General features: G+C 40.5%; 1 long non-coding RNA gene across 1 annotated transcript; it reads left to right on the top strand.

The window, feature by feature from the left end:
* The first annotated feature begins 13,840 nt into the window (after positions 1-13,840).
* On the top strand, positions 13,841-16,226 carry LOC124291029. The gene is made up of 3 exons (XR_006902125.1): positions 13,841-14,006; positions 14,965-14,968; positions 16,217-16,226. It is a non-coding gene; the product is annotated as an uncharacterized LOC124291029 (long non-coding RNA).
* Positions 16,227-16,233: the final 7 nt, after the last annotated feature.

Here is a 16,233-nt window from a genome sequence, read left to right as displayed (position 1 = left end):
TCGGAGTCGTGCGAGTACTGGAGGTAAAGGTTCAAACGGTATGTGCGAAAGTTAACTTTCGCGATTTGGTAAGCTATGTTCTGGTTGGTCAGTCCAAAAGCTTAGCTGACGCGACCTTCTACTAGGTTTTGTTAGGCTCAGTATAGAAGTGTAACGAATTGATGATAAGACTTTGACAGTTCTGCCCCAGGGGCCGATGGAGCCGAGCTAATTATAGAAACGCGCCAACGCGTATAGCGAGAAAGGTTATATATTGAGATCATGAGTAAAGAAGGAAAAGATTATGGCTTTTGTCAATAGCTTTCTCCAAGGTTTATACACCTATTCATAACCGCTCAACTACTGTGGGTGAAATGGGGACACTGTTTGAAACACTCGTTGGGTCTCATGCTGGCTGACAGATCGACTGGTTTACAGATGGTGTAAACTGGATAGGAATATTTAAACCAAAGCAATAATATATATACTATTCTGTAACTGTATGCGCGATCCAGTTCTGTATGTATGGGATTCTATCTTTAGCCGACTGTGTGTTGAAACATGAGTAGACTGAGTGAAGAGTGATGTTGTCAACTAAACAGTTATCTCCCTTTTCCTATTTATTTTCTATGCGAAAACTAATGTTCACTTATGCTGGTTGCATGGTTTCTATATAAAGCGGTCGACAGCGTTGGTGGGTGACAGCAGGGGAGCGGCCGTGTCTGCTCCCCAGAGCGTGAGTAGGGGAGTGGCCGTGTCCACTCCACACACAAAAATAAAAAATATGTGTTTGTACACACAACGCTCGTGTACTCACAACCACGCGTCCCAAAGAGGGACAACCATGCGACCCAAAGAGGGTCAACACAAGCTGAGACTGCCATGTCCAGCCATGCGTCCCGAGGTTGGACACACCTCACCAGCCCCAAGCGTCCTAAGGAGGGACACACCAGTCCAGGCCCAAGAGTCCCAAGGAGGGACACTCCGACCCAAGCGCCCAAGGAGAGACGCCCAGACCCAACGCCACAAAGACAACCCGGTGCAGCCCCAAGAGTCCCAAGGAGGGACACCGCCACCACACCCACGAGTCCCAAGGAGGGACACCCCACGCATCCCAAGGAGGGATAGGTCTGCCGACATGCCAACCGGCGAAGGCGACCTCCAAAGCACCAAACCCAACAACAACAACATTGGTGGGTTATTCTAACTGCTGTCAGCACGGAGCAAGGACCGCACATACTGCAGTGTGAAAGAAACATTTTGAAAGGTAAGTGAGCACCACCACAGCCCAACCAACACATTTTCAGAATAATATCAATCAAATTTATGTGAATGGGGGTTATTTAAATATAATACTATTGCACTGGCCCCATATTGTAGGCTACAATACGTTATCGCATCTGTTCCTTTATAAAATAAGCCCTCGTGTATATAGAGTCGATAGTAATTAACACACTACCTCTTGTATTACAGAATGTCAGAAAAACAAAGGTTTCTGGACGATGTGGATTCTTTGTCTGATTTAGGGAAATGGGCTGCAGAGAATGGATTGATAAATGATGCTAATGTGAATTTAAAACGTATGGAACTGCTTGCAAATAACATTAGCCATAGTGAAAATGTGACACCCTCTCAATCACAGCACACCTGTCATACATGCACGAAGACATTCATACAGAAGAGAAATCTTCTCCGCCATGTCAGGACAGTGCACAACAACGAGAGATATAACTGTGAGCAATGTGGAAAATGTTATTCCCGCCTGGATGCACTTCAAAGTCACAAATGTGAAACTACTCTGAAGAGGAAGGGACGTGAAACAGCTGCAGAAACATCGGCAAAACGTCCTTGTCTGCAGCCTAAAGTAACAGCAACATTCCAGCCAGATATGCTATCTGTAATTGGTGTGACCATTGTAAATGGTTACTGCCAAACAAACTCGTGAGTGCATGAGTTGTCACCGTCCTCTCCCTGAGCGCTGCCACAGTGAGCGTGTGGACCAGTGTGACGGCTGTGTGAGACGTCGTCAACGTTATGAAGCAAGGCGGGCAACCAGACTGGGCAATCATCCCCAGCGAGTCTTATAGTATTGACATTCTCCAGTTTTTGGCCGATGAACAGTCTAACATACAAACATTGTTGCATGATTTCCTTAATGAGGAAAAATGTATAAAGTGGTTTTTAACATTAAAACTGAAATTTATAAAATATGATGAAAACAATGAAAGTAATTTGGCTGAACAAGTTTTGAGAAGCATTAACTTTTGAGTGACCAATTTCTCAGAAATTGAAGAGCAGTTAGCTGTGGCTTTTCAACATTTGTACATGTATACCCCTTCTCAAGAGTTTCAGGCTGAGGGGAGTGGGTGGGTTTTGGGTGGTATCATTCATCTAGAGGTTAGTACAGCTGAATATGTTCCACTGTCAGCTAGCTCATACAATCCTCTCCCCAAGTATTTTAAGATAAGAAAACAATTTTGAATGTGAAAAATGATGACCAAAAATGTTTTATTTGGTCAGTATTGGCTGCCTTGCATCCTTTAGATAGAAAGCAACATCATGAGAGGGTTTGTAAATATCTTCCATTTCTTTCTGAGTTGAATCTTCAAGGCATTGATTTTCCCATATCCCTTTCCAATATCCCACAATCTGAGAAACAAAACCAGATTTCAGTGAATGTCTTTGGATATGAAGGGAAAGTGTTTGCTCTCCATATCAGCAAACACAACTTTGACAAAACAGTAGATTTATTGCTGCTCTCCCAGGGAGAGAAGAGACATTTTTGTCTGATCAGAAATTTCAGCAGATTGATGGGAGATAGAACAAAACATGATGGGCCACATTTTACTGTAGACGCTGTCTGCATGGATTTAGGAGACAGGATTTGCTATAAGATCATTCCCTATATTGCTCTGAGCACAGTCCACAGAAGATAAGATTGCCCAATGAATACAACAAATGGATTCAATTTGATTCTATTCAGAAACAGCTGAAAGCTCCCTTTGTTATTTACGCGGACTTTGAAGCCTTGACCAGAAAGGTTCCTGAGGGTAAACAAACAGGAAATAATACCCTCTATCAAAAGCATGAACCTTCTGGGTTTTGCTATATAACCCCTAGTGTAGAGTGCACAAAACAGTGCACAACCCCTAGTGTACAGTGCACAACCCCTAGTGTACAGTGCACAACCCCTAGTGTTCAGTGCACAGCCCCTAGTGTACAGTGCACAACCCTAGTGTACAGTGCACAACCCCTAGTGTACAGTGCACAACCCCTAGTGTACAGTGCACAACCCCTAGTGTACAGTGCACAACCCCTAGTGTACAGTGCACAACCTTGTGCGCTTAAAAGAACCCACGAATCCGTTGGTATTAAGCATATACTAGTTACGTGGATATGTGCGCTTTATAAATATCCTATAATGATAGTAACAGCACCATGGTTACAACATGATTATTGTTCTACATATAACAGCTCACGGAGGTAGTTATTTATACTGTCACTTACTGGTAACAACCAGAATTTACAGTTTTGTCGTACCAGGATGTCGCTGCTTGGCTGCCATGATGCCTGACGAACTTGACTTGACTGAGAATCACCTCAATGAGGATATTGGCTGTGATGACGCCTCTACAATGGGGAACATTCCTCAGTTATCTCCCTTTACAGCTTCGCCAATAGATGGCGCCAATCAAAGTTTGTTGCACGGTCGATTTCAAATGCGCAGCAATATTACGATGCCTGAAACGTGCTGCCGTGCCCCGGGATGCTGCAATAGAGGTTCGACGTTTCCGAGAGGTCAAAACTTGCTGAAATGGTGGTTGACTATCATTCGAAGTAGCGACGAATGAAACAAAAGCATGACTGAGGTAGCCGTCAGCTCTCGCTGGTCTCACTCTCAGTGTTGTGTGCCATTTCCACTTCTTTCAGAGCATGTGCAGAGTATATGCCAGTATCAGAGTGACAGCTGTTGTTGGACCGTAACTAGCGCAGCGCTCAAGCGGGCAAGGGGGCGCAACTCCAGGAATGTTCCCCATTGAGCCCAGTCAAGGAAACATCTCACTTTCTAAAGTGACGAAGCCTGCGCGACATGCGTCGTCTACTGTTTGATTGTTCATATACTCGAACAAGAAGGGAACTCAGCTGGCCCTATACATGCTGCCGTGCCCCGGGATGCTGCAATTGAGGTTCGACGTTTCCGAGAGGTCAAAAGCCGCAAAAGCCGCAACCCACATTTTACAAAGATGATATCAATGAGGAAATCCAGTATTTTCACATGTTGTTCTAAACCTCAGGTGAGAGTTGGTTTCATATAGGACACACTTAGCTATCTCCAGCTTAAGGCGTCAACAGTGGATTAGGAGGAGTGGGCGGTGTATCAGTGTACATATAGAACTTGTAACATGTTAAAGGTGCTCCAGCGTTTTACCTTGTCTGTGTTTGCGTGCGACTACAGCACTGTGACATACCATGATGAAACAGTTGGCTGTCAATCCCGGTTGTGAGAGGAAACTTTATAACAATGTTCCCAATCCTCTGCACTCCGCCTACAACTAGTTCCGCTGAACACACTTGCTTGCTATAAATGGGAGGTCGTTCAAGCGTAACCACTGTTGTGCATAAGAGGCAAAGAGGACTTAAAAACACGTTAGCAATTTGTGCAGTAATCTTCAACTGTATTCACCATCATATACTTGCTTACAGCAAGAACTAGTTGACAGATGAATATCTTGTGTGTTCTGAAATTAACAGTTAAACTGCTAATAATACACATGCCTCACGTTTAACATGAAAATATACTTAAAGTTATAAACTATCCAATTATGTCACATACTTGACATAAATATCCAAAGCATCCACACTATTACTGAATGCTGAAAATAATACCCAGACAGTCTGACACTGACACTGGTGCATTACTATAACTGCTCTTTACACCTTTCACAAAATATGCAAAATTAACTCTTTGTGAAAATACTAGCAAAATATAATGAATAATTCTTACCAGACACTGCTCTGACATGAACGATTATTACTTCGCTAATATGAAGCTAACAAACTCACATGAAGGTATACCTCGCACCAGAGACCATATAATAGAGGGACGGCCCTCGAGCCAATGCGCAAAACCATCAGCGCTACGGCGTGTACTGCGCAGCCTATCCGGAAGCTGGCGAAAACGTGCGTTCACTTCAGTCATCGTTTTCGCTTATTTTCATTGCAAAGGTAAGATGTAATTTTTTTCATGTATTCTCATTCATATACTTATTTTTGCAACAGTGCATCAGATGTTTATTAGGGTGTTAAAGCATATATTTGTCTTTGTATTTGATGAAAATTGTCATGTGTGCTCGTTGAAGTTCTGTGAGAACGATGGCGGAGGTGTAAAATCGGCGAAAGTCCCGATTTTGATTTTCAACAACGGCTACTAATTCTCAATACAAATCCTTAGTTACCGGGGTGTAATAAAAGCAGATAAGATAAAGATTGGTTTTGTGGCATTTATAAGTCTGTGGCGGTCACGTAAGTCCTTTTCTTTACTCCTGCAATGCGACGAAATATGATGTTTTCCGAAATATTTACTCCACAACACTTGATTTTCGCACGCTTTCACAAGAATAGTTTACTATTAGCATTTTTAAAATACATATGTCAACATTCACGGCGATTTCCTCTTTTCCTTGGTATCAAATTTATATGGCTACGATCAGTATTTTTGTTTAATGATTTTTGACGTAAACCCATATTTGCGCCGTATACTGAACATTTCAATTACCTTGTAGCAGACGACATAACTTTCCTTTTGTTTCTTAATATGACCCGAATATATATTTAAATAATTCTACAAAAATCTAATTCACCTAATCGGTTGAAAATAAATGTACTTTTTTCCATTTTTGTTCATTGTGATGATTATGTTTGAAGAAAAGGTCCTCATTTTGGTAAGAGTTCCGCCCGTAACCCCCGCTTGATATGTATTCTATTTATTAGGATTATTTCGAGGGTTTAGGGTTAGGGTTAGGTTTGGGGTTTGATTTTAGGGTTAGGGTTTAGGTTTAGGTACAGGCTGTTTATAAAAAAAACATAGGCGAATATTCTTAGGCATATACTGATTAAAAATATACGGGGGTTACGGGCGGAAATCTTTCCATCATTTGTTTTGTAGATGCCCAGGAAAAAGAAAGTTTTCATCGGCACTCATCGGAAGGGCTACTCAAAGAGCCTACTATTAAGTACAATATTCCCATCTTGACTAAGTAGACAGACCTTGTTTGAAAGAACATTGGCAACCGACTATCGCATAATTTTAGAAAGTATTTAGAAAACTTCATATTATTTCTTCTTTAATATTAATATTGTGTATCTGCTAAGCAGTGGACACCTCCATATTCATTGGAAGATAAAACTATGCTAGCCAGTGGATACCTCCATATGCGTTGGGAGATAAAAGTATGCTAGGCAGTGGATACCTTAATATGCGTCAGGTGATAAAGCTATGCTAGGCAGTGGATACCTTCGTATGCGTTAGGAGATAAACCTTTCCCAGGCAGTGTTTCCCTCCATATGCGTTAGGAGATAAATCTATGCTAGGCAGTGGATACCTCCATATGCGTTGGGAGATAAAACTATGGTAGGCAGTGAATACCTCCATATGCGTTACTAGATAAAACTATGCTAGGCAGTGGATACCTCCATATGCGTTGGGAGATAAAGGTATGCTAGGCAGTGGATACCTCCATATGCGTCTTAGGAGATAAAACTATGCTAGGCAGTGGATACCTCCATATGCGTGAGAAGATAAAACTGTGCTAGAAAGTGAATACCTTCATATGCGTTGGGAGATAAAACTATGCTATGCAGTGTATCCCTCCATATTCGTCAGGAGATAAAACTATGCTCCATATTCGTAAGGAGATAAAACTATGCTAGGCAGTGGATAATTCCATATGCGTTAGGAGATAAAACTATGCTAGGCAGTGTTTACCTCCATATGCGTCAGGAGATAAATCTATACTAGGCAGTGTTTCCCTCCATATGCGTTACTAGATAGAACTATGCTAGGCAGTGGATACCTCCATATGCGTTAGGAGATAAAACTATGCTAGGCAGTGGATACCTCCATATGCGTGAGAAGATAAAACTGTGCTAGGAAGTGAATACCTTCATATGCGTTGGGAGATAAAACTATGCTATGCAGTGTTTCCCTCCATATTCGTAAGGAGATAAAACTATGCTATGCAGTGTTTCCTTCCATATTCGTAAGGAGATAAAACTATGTTATGCAGTGTTTCCCTCCATATTCGTAAGGAGATAAAACTATTCTATGCAGTGTTTCCTTCCATATTCGTTATAAGATAAAACTATGCTAGGCAGTGGATACCTCCATATGTGTTAGGAGATAAAACTATGCTAGGCAGTGATTCCCTCCATATGCGTTAGGAGATAAGAATACACACGGGCTACGGCAAATCGATCATGCCGTGAATGTAAACCGACCGGGAACGGATAATTGCAATCGAATTTTACTGCCAAAACGAAGGTAACAAGTGGAATTTATAAACTACAAGCAACCTCTTTCAGAAATCACTTACTTCAGGTAATTGACACGTCAAACTTCCCACTAAGTTTACATTACGAACCTGACGCCCGATAACATGAAAAATAACACTTCTAAAAAAAACATTTTCCTACAGTTTCAATATTAGTTATACCATTTTTTTCCAAATGCACCCTTGTCATGGTACGGCTTTGCCTTTGTAGGAAATCGGGTAATCTATACTTTATTACTTTATATGTGGGTTGTTGGATGGTATGAAATAGTTTTATAATTCTATTGGTCGTTTATATTTAATCATCGGTAGGTTTTGTAGTTTTCAATACACGTTTGGTGCTAATAACTTTACTTGCTGTCTGTCCATTGGTGAATTGAAAAGTGTGACATAATCAGAATTGAGAGCAATGTTACGAGATTCCTTACCTCTTGGGAACAGGTTTTGCAACAGCAAAAAGAGGATAACATTTTTGTGATGGGAGGTTTGAGTAAACAGACGGGAAATCCGCTCATCATGCTTTGCTTCCGACCAAATATCATCCAACACCATCATGTTCTGGCTACGGGCATCAAAATAGTTTTCATCTTCGAGATTGTAAGGTATTCCTTTAATAAACTGTACTTGGGGTAAAGTTTGAAGAATGCTATCGTAAAGAGGTTGCCACACAGTATAACACTAGACGATATAGTCAGGCAGGGGTTGAATGAATCCACGTCGTAATAGGTTGACTTTCCGCATTTTATGATTCAAGCAAAATTCTAACAAAGAACCGATGTTCGAAATTCTGGTTCGAACATCGGTTTAATTGTTAGAATTTTGCTTGAATTTTACTAGCTTCCACCATCATTCACCCGTATTTTTCACTGCGCCAGGGGCCGGAGTTTGACAAAATAATGTTTATAGGGGACCTGGTCCCGTACCACCATTGTGTATACTACTAGTGTTAACAAATAAGATGTACTACTTAATGAACATATTACTTATGGTACCAAGCACTTATTGAAAGCGGTTAGAATCAGCTATGAATTTATAGACGTGAGCAACATTCCACACATTTCAAATTTAATAGCAATGGCCTATTCAACTTCACATCCATTTACCTATGTTTGTACTTATTTTCAAACCATTTCAATGCACATTCCGATGTCCGTGAGTGATCTCTTTAAATAAAGACGTTATTAACTGTTTACCGGCTGGTATAGAACTATAGTGTAGGCTGTTATTGTATGCAATAGGGTTAAGGGTTCAAAGTATAACTGCTGGAATTTATCGAATGTGCTCCACTAGCTCCACAGGTATGTAAGGCTGCTCCACAGGAATGTGTGGAGCTACACTTCAGGAATATTATTGTTCTCCCCTGGAATGCTATTGTTGGAAAGCGGCGTAAAACTAAACTCACTCACTAATGCGGAAATATTTAACTTACTTTTACAAATCCTTTCAGAGCGATAGTGAATAAGCTTCCAGGAGTTTCTACAAGAATTCAGACCACCCTCGGCCCCAAAAGTCTGTATACAGCAACTGCCAAGTGTGCCTTCGAATGAATCTTTACAGAAACAATGCGACAGATTGATAACCGTGTTCTACAAAGACGAGTGACTAAATAGCACGTTGTTATTTCCGATAACATAACATTTACACTATTTGATATATAGCACCGTTATTTTCTCTGCTGGCGTACCAGTATTTGAATTTTGGAATTAGTGATGAGATATTTGAGGTAGTCTGGCTTTAGCAAAACATTGTCATCGATAATAACACATATACATATCATCACCAAATAAAAACAAACTCAAATTTTCTACGATACTGATTTTACGTGGTGTACAAAGCGAAACGGTGATGGAATATATGAATGAAAATCGGTGAGGATACTGGGGGGTTGGGGGACTTACAGTTTGATTTGATTGATTGGTTGTTGTTTAACGCCGCACTCAGCAATCTTCCAGCTATATGGTGGCGGACTGTAAATAATCGAGTCTGGACCAGAAAATTCAGTGATCAACAGCAATAGCATCGATCTACGCAGTTAGAATACGACGACATGTTCTAACCAAGACATTGAGCATGACCACCTGATCCCGTTAGTCGCCTCTTACGACAAGCATGGGTTACTGAAGATCAATTCTAACCCGGATCTTCACGGGTTGGCACTGAAAGGGTCCTAACAATATTACCCGCATATCACATAACTTGTATGAAAAAAGAATTGCCTTGTGCAGATGAATGTTATTTTCATACAGTAGACACAAAACCATTATACGACATTTCCATATGTTTCCGCATACAATATGCTCAAATATGCATTCTTTCCAGTAATGTTGTCCTATTCTGCATGTTCACCTAGCCAATGTGACATTTGGAAACTCGTTGTAGGGCGAGTGAAAGCTGCTTTTATGATCTCGAAACAGTTTACTGAGAATGATGTTGATTGCAGTTTGATCAAAGCGATGACATTTATTGTATTTGCGAATACCTGTGTCACAGACGATGACGTTTGGTGGGTACCGCGGACACATGCACTTAGGATTCATGGCACATGCCACCAAAGGTTTGATGAAAGCCTCACGGATCCACAGTTCGTTGTGAAGCAACAGGAAGCCACCGTGGTCTTCAGCGACTGGCGCGAGACTACACACGTCTTCTTTCAAGTAGTTCATTGTCTCCTTTAGGCTATGCTGCGCGACTGAGTGGATATCAGCGTAGGTGACAATGCCTCGTCTCTCCACGTCATCCAGCAGCTGAGGGATGGTTTTGTTCCAGAACCGCACAGACGCGTCCACCCACACCAAGATGTCTGTCTTTGGGAGGTTGGCCTGAGAAAACATGGGAGTGAGAAAGAAACAGATTTTTGAAAGATACGAACCTTTTAACAATCATTTAAGGTAGACGTAGGCCATTGTTCACATAATTCATCACATTAGCCTTGGACGTTGTATAATGTAACTAAACAGAAATTATCTCTGATCTGCGTCACAACGAATACTTTCTTTTACCAGTCAGTATAGACGATGATGTACTGAATCTTACGGTACACTATATGCACACCCTCATCGCATACAACAAAATGAATACAACAGTGTTTACAAGAGCATACCTGTATGATGAAAGATTTCCATGCGTAGCACCGTAGATTTTGCAGCCTTGGTGGCATCAACTCCAACGGGAAACGTCTCAGTTCACAACGCCAATCTCTCATCAGCTGGGATTAAAAGTACAGCAAAACATATGACATAGGCTGGAGGCAATGTTGCATACAGACAGTGAATACTACTTTAACAATTTTGCATACAGGCAGTGAATACTACTTTGGCAATGTTACATGCAGATAGCATAAGTGCCGAATTGGACCATGAGGGGACCACACTGTTTGGTTCAGTTAACCAGTGGACCATAGGCGCCACATTTGCTAATCCCTTATCTCGGGGGATTCAATTTTTTATACACTCTTTTGCTGACTAGACAGTCCATTGACTGAAATCATGAGCAGTGGTCTGCGAAAACAGGATACGTCAAGCTGACTCACTGCGATGCATTTGAAATACGGCAGCCTCATCTCACTGAGATCACTCATTGTGAGGTACAGAATAAATAAACTGGACCATCCGTGAAGACGTCGTTTTGATAACATAGCTGATTTGTCAATATCCAGCTGTACATTCACCTGATTCCGTTGCCATGACCACAGTCCAAGGTCATAATACACAAAGGTGTAGTTACTGATGTAGGGGAAGACGTTCTCATGGAGATTCCTCATCAGACCCTGTGACTCATGGAAGTGGTTGCTTGAGGCTGCAGTGACGAACATGACTCTCTTGCCCGAGGGAGGTTCTGGGAACAGCCCCAGCATGAGGCTCAGGTGCTGATGGTTGAGATCCGACATTGTGGACAAGACGCTTCTCAGGTTGTCCTCGGGTGTTGTAGGCTTGGGTCGAGGACAGGAGGACTCAACACAAGGTCTGCCTGAGGACAAGAACGACATTAACGCACTTAAAAAGGGAAAATACATTCGTAACCATCAATACTCTTGATCTTTTAGCGCCACGTATTGCTGATGCTATCAGGCAGGGTTGGCTTCATCACAAGATGAATACCAAGACATTCCACGACTGATCGTCATCGAGCTATCTCCATGATCTGATGTTAGCTCAAGTCTTCTATCGCTGATGGTTATTAAGAGAATTAGTACACCACGCCAAGAATGAATACCCAAAACGACCCCTGCAAAAATACGCAGGTACGTAAAGTAGATACGTACTGAAATACGTATTGAAAAAATTCCCCTGAATATTCCCGAACGCCATAAGATAGGTATTTCGTGTTTGTTTTTGTGTATGCGTGCGTGCGCGCATGTTTGCGTGTGCGTACGTGCGCGTGCGTGTGTGTGTTCTAGGCACTGGGCTAAGTTCTGAGATAAGTCTGCTAACTTGGAAGTTCTTCCTCTTCACATGTTTTCACGTCAGTCTTCTTCCACAGTCCCGCCATTTGTAAGTCTGATAACAGTAAAGCAAAGGTCAGATATCCAGCTGGCATGAATGTGTACACGCATCTCGTGTAGTGGACAGTACAAACTATTATATCCGAACGTACGTCCGTATTAGAAGGACTCATTTTCTGATTACATGTACAAACACTTCTTCCTTGGAATATTAACCAGAAGAAAATACTTGGATCGATTATAAGTGAGTGAGTTAGTTTTCACGTCGCTTTTAGCAATATTCAATTATCAAAACATTAGTAAGCCCGAAGCAGTCGCCGAAGGTCCAAACTATTATGCCTGTATCAAGGTCAGTGAGTGAGTGAGTTTGGGTCTACGCCGCTTTTAGCAATATTCCAGCAATATCACGGCGGAGGACACCAGAAATTGGCTTCACATACTGTACCCATGTGGGGAATCGAACCCGGGTTTTCGGCGTGAGGATCCAACGCTTTTACCACTAGGCTACCCTACCGCCCCTATCAATTATGCGACATAATGTTGTATCCGACTAATGGTCAAGGTCATTTTTAGGGTTGGATATTGCGCTGATTTTCATATTGCGATATATTGCAATAATTTAACATATATATTGCAATATATATTGGGGTATATTGACTGGAAAGTTTCTGCTCAAGTGCGTACATCATACATTCATAATAGCTCTCTGTGAGCAACATCATCTTCTTAATTGCCGTTACTCCATACTTTCAGGCTCATTGTGACAGATAAACAAAATGATATAGAGCCATAACGTGGAATGTTTGACTGAAGTATTGCAACAAAGTTTTGCGAACATAATGATAAAGGTAATAGTATAACATGCTTTTCATGGTCAGTGTTGTTTGCTTCAACAGAATGCACTTCAATGCAGTATGTAATTATTGTTACTGTATGTCAGTGATTCATTCAGATTTAACTCCAATATAAACATGTGTTAACATGAACTATTGCAAAATGAAACAAAAACACGATTTAGTTTTACTACTTGCGCTTAAAATCTCATGTGACCTCCGATGATTAAGATCTTTGACTGGAATGTCATTATACAGTCCATTTAATTGATGAATTTTGATTAATATGTTCTGTAGATATATGTATTTTAATGATTGGTAGTTTAGATTAGTAACTTAGCTTGTTAGTGGCTGTATCCCCAAATGCGGTTAAAGTATTGTAAAGTTAGTGTCCTCCTGAGAGGGTACGTAAGTCCCGAAACATTTAAAGTAAATTTCAACTTACCAGATTCTTTAAACGTAGTATTTATGTGATTTTAATTTATTGCTTAATTCGACTACAATCGCCAGCAGCTGAAGGGATGATATAAATCCAGCTAGGATCCATGCAGGTAGCAAAAGTACTGTAAGTCCCCATGGTCCCTAGTATGGTAATCCGCCTTCAGTTGTTGGCATCAACAGACCATTTTTACATTGTATTGTCCAAAACTAGTTTTCTAATTTTAAAGATATATGCTAGCTGGTTTTCACTCATTTTGTGATAATCTAGTAATTTTACTGTCCTTCATTGACAAGGTTTTATATATTATATGTATGTATTATGAATTTAGAACAGAGGAACAGATAAGCTGTGTATCTGCGTAAATTACGCAAATATTCATGTGAAAACTTAATTCCTATTACGTCTATTGCGTACATGTACGCTTGATTTTTTGTACATACTCTCTACATTTGATCTTACATGCGTACACACAAAAACGTTAAGGTATATTGAGAGGTTCTATTTCAGCACATGAACTCGGCAACTTGCAGTCTTTCTTATCGTTTCTCATATTACTGATCAAATATAAACAACAAACACCTAAACAAACATTTAAACTATGTTATATTTTTACAATTAATGGAAAATGACAAAATACCCAACTGAGTTTGAGTGAGGTGGGTACAATTTATTTGGTTACTCAAAGAAAAATTAGTATACCCAATTGAGATAAACACAAGCGCGTACATAACTCAAAGACCCAAAAAGTTATCTGTAGCTCTGTAGAACTAGTTTTAGTCACGATATGGCTGAAATATTGCCGGTGTGGCTTCAAATCATAATTCACTCACTCACTCATTATACAGTCCTATAAAATCTATCAGACTTAGACTTTTATGATAAATTTATATCATATGTCCCATTATGAAACAAACAAAAATAACAACATAGACTACTGTGAATTGTGAAATGGTCATTCAGAGCCAGACGCACTACTATAAGTCCAAATAAAGAACTGATCCATTTGAGGCCACTTAATTCTTCCAAAATGCCACATATGAAACCATTCAAACCCACAAAACGTAAAGCATTTGGTAGAGTGAGTGAGTGAGTGAGTTTAGTTTTACGCCGCACTCAGCAATATCCCAGCTGTGGTCTGTAAATAATCGAGTCTGGACCAGACAATCCAGTGATCAACAGCATGAGCATCGATCTGCGCAATTGGGAACCGATGACATGTGTCAACCAAGTCAGCAAGCCTGACCACCCGATCCCGTTAGTCGCCTCTTACGACAAGCATAGTCGCCTTTTATGGCAAGCACATGGGTTGCTGAAGACCTATCTTACCCCGGATCTTCAGGGGTCCATTTGGCACTTTTGGAGCCACTTATAATCACATTTCCACTTGTAAAATGTTACACGAAATCAACAGAAATAAAAGTATATTTGGCAGTTTTAGAGTCCACTTTTTGCCACTGAAATCATGCCCAGATAATTCAAAGGTAGCTAACTCTGGATGACCCAATATATTGCAGAATCTGAACCATATCGCGATAATCGTATCGCGAGAAAATGTACCTGTTTTTACCGGTTTACCGGTAATATTGCATAGCCCTAGTCATTTTGCTTGGGAAACGTCTATTAATATTTTCTCAAAGATTAAACGACATTCACAATGCTGAGTGTTGTTTAACCATGACTGATATGGAATTATATTATCATAAATACTTATTGCATCAGGCAAGTCATTTTCGTCCGAGAAAACACATGTTTTCAAGCATTTGCAAAAACAATGTAGAAAGTTTATTTTAGGAGGCATTGTTATTGTACATGCAACTTTACCTGCCAATTTCTGTGTGAACTCTCTCAGCAATTCATCAAAGTTGACAATCTCAACTGGAACTGGAACAGAACTGTCTTTACATCTACCTTCCAACATACAATGTACTGGAATACTACTTAACTGAGTGAGTGAGTTTAGTTTTACGCCGCACTATTCCAGCTATATGGCGGTGGTCTGTAAATAATCGAGTCTTGACCAGACAATCCAGTCATCAACAGCATGAACATCGATCTACGCAGTTGGCATACTATGACATGTGCCAACCAAGTCAGCAAGCCTGACCACCCGATCCCGTTTGTCGCCTCTTACGACATGCATGGGTGACTGAAGATCAATTCTTACCCGGATCCTCACTGGTTGGCATTTATCAAAATGCAAATATTATTATGTGTATGATACCTCTACAGGGGCTTGTATGTTTGCATGTGGGCCATAGCAAGTTTAACCTTCTATGTTCATATATTTCTCCCAAACTCACGAGAAAACAATTAATAGACTTACCAGGTTGCACTTTTCCTACGAGGTGGGAAACGTCAATCGTTTGCGATTCATCTGGAAGAAAACTCATCAATTATGCAATCATCTTTGAGAACCAAACCAGAAACCAACATCGACAATAAGACAAGAACGTACGTCTTAGTTGACATAAACATATCTTAGTTGATTTAAACTAGACACTCTCACATGACGTATAATATGCATTGAAATAACGCGGCAGATTTTAAAGAAAATCTTTCACTTCAAACTGAAATCGATCAGATGTCGAATTATCTATATCATATGTGAATGTATCATATGTATTTCCAGGGATATGAAAGACCTATGCATATCGCCTACAGTTTGATCATCCACGAAACGTGAATTTTGATTTAAAACACCACCATGTTTATGTATGTCCCTTTATGAGAGGTGTTGAGCGGCATGTGTAAACTGTTCCACAGGAAGTATACTATTCACACATTGCTTAGGATCAAATCATGGATTCAACAGAAAATTTAACTATGATGTGGGGGTCAAATTTGGTTTAAATATCTAAGCTTATTGTAATTATAAGCATGAATCCTAGGTTTCAGTATGTCATTTCATCGTGTGGATCCCATACCTGCTATTGACAGGTGTTGTGTACTTGTCAATGACTCGTTCCATGAGTTGCAAAATGGTTGATT

This window comes from Haliotis rubra, unplaced genomic scaffold (genome assembly GCF_003918875.1).
Source record: "Haliotis rubra isolate DU_JTF1 unplaced genomic scaffold, ASM391887v1 Scf48, whole genome shotgun sequence".
In the NCBI taxonomy this organism is placed as follows: domain Eukaryota; kingdom Metazoa; phylum Mollusca; class Gastropoda; order Lepetellida; family Haliotidae; genus Haliotis; species Haliotis rubra.
This window is presented reverse-complemented; position numbering and strand designations above follow the sequence as displayed.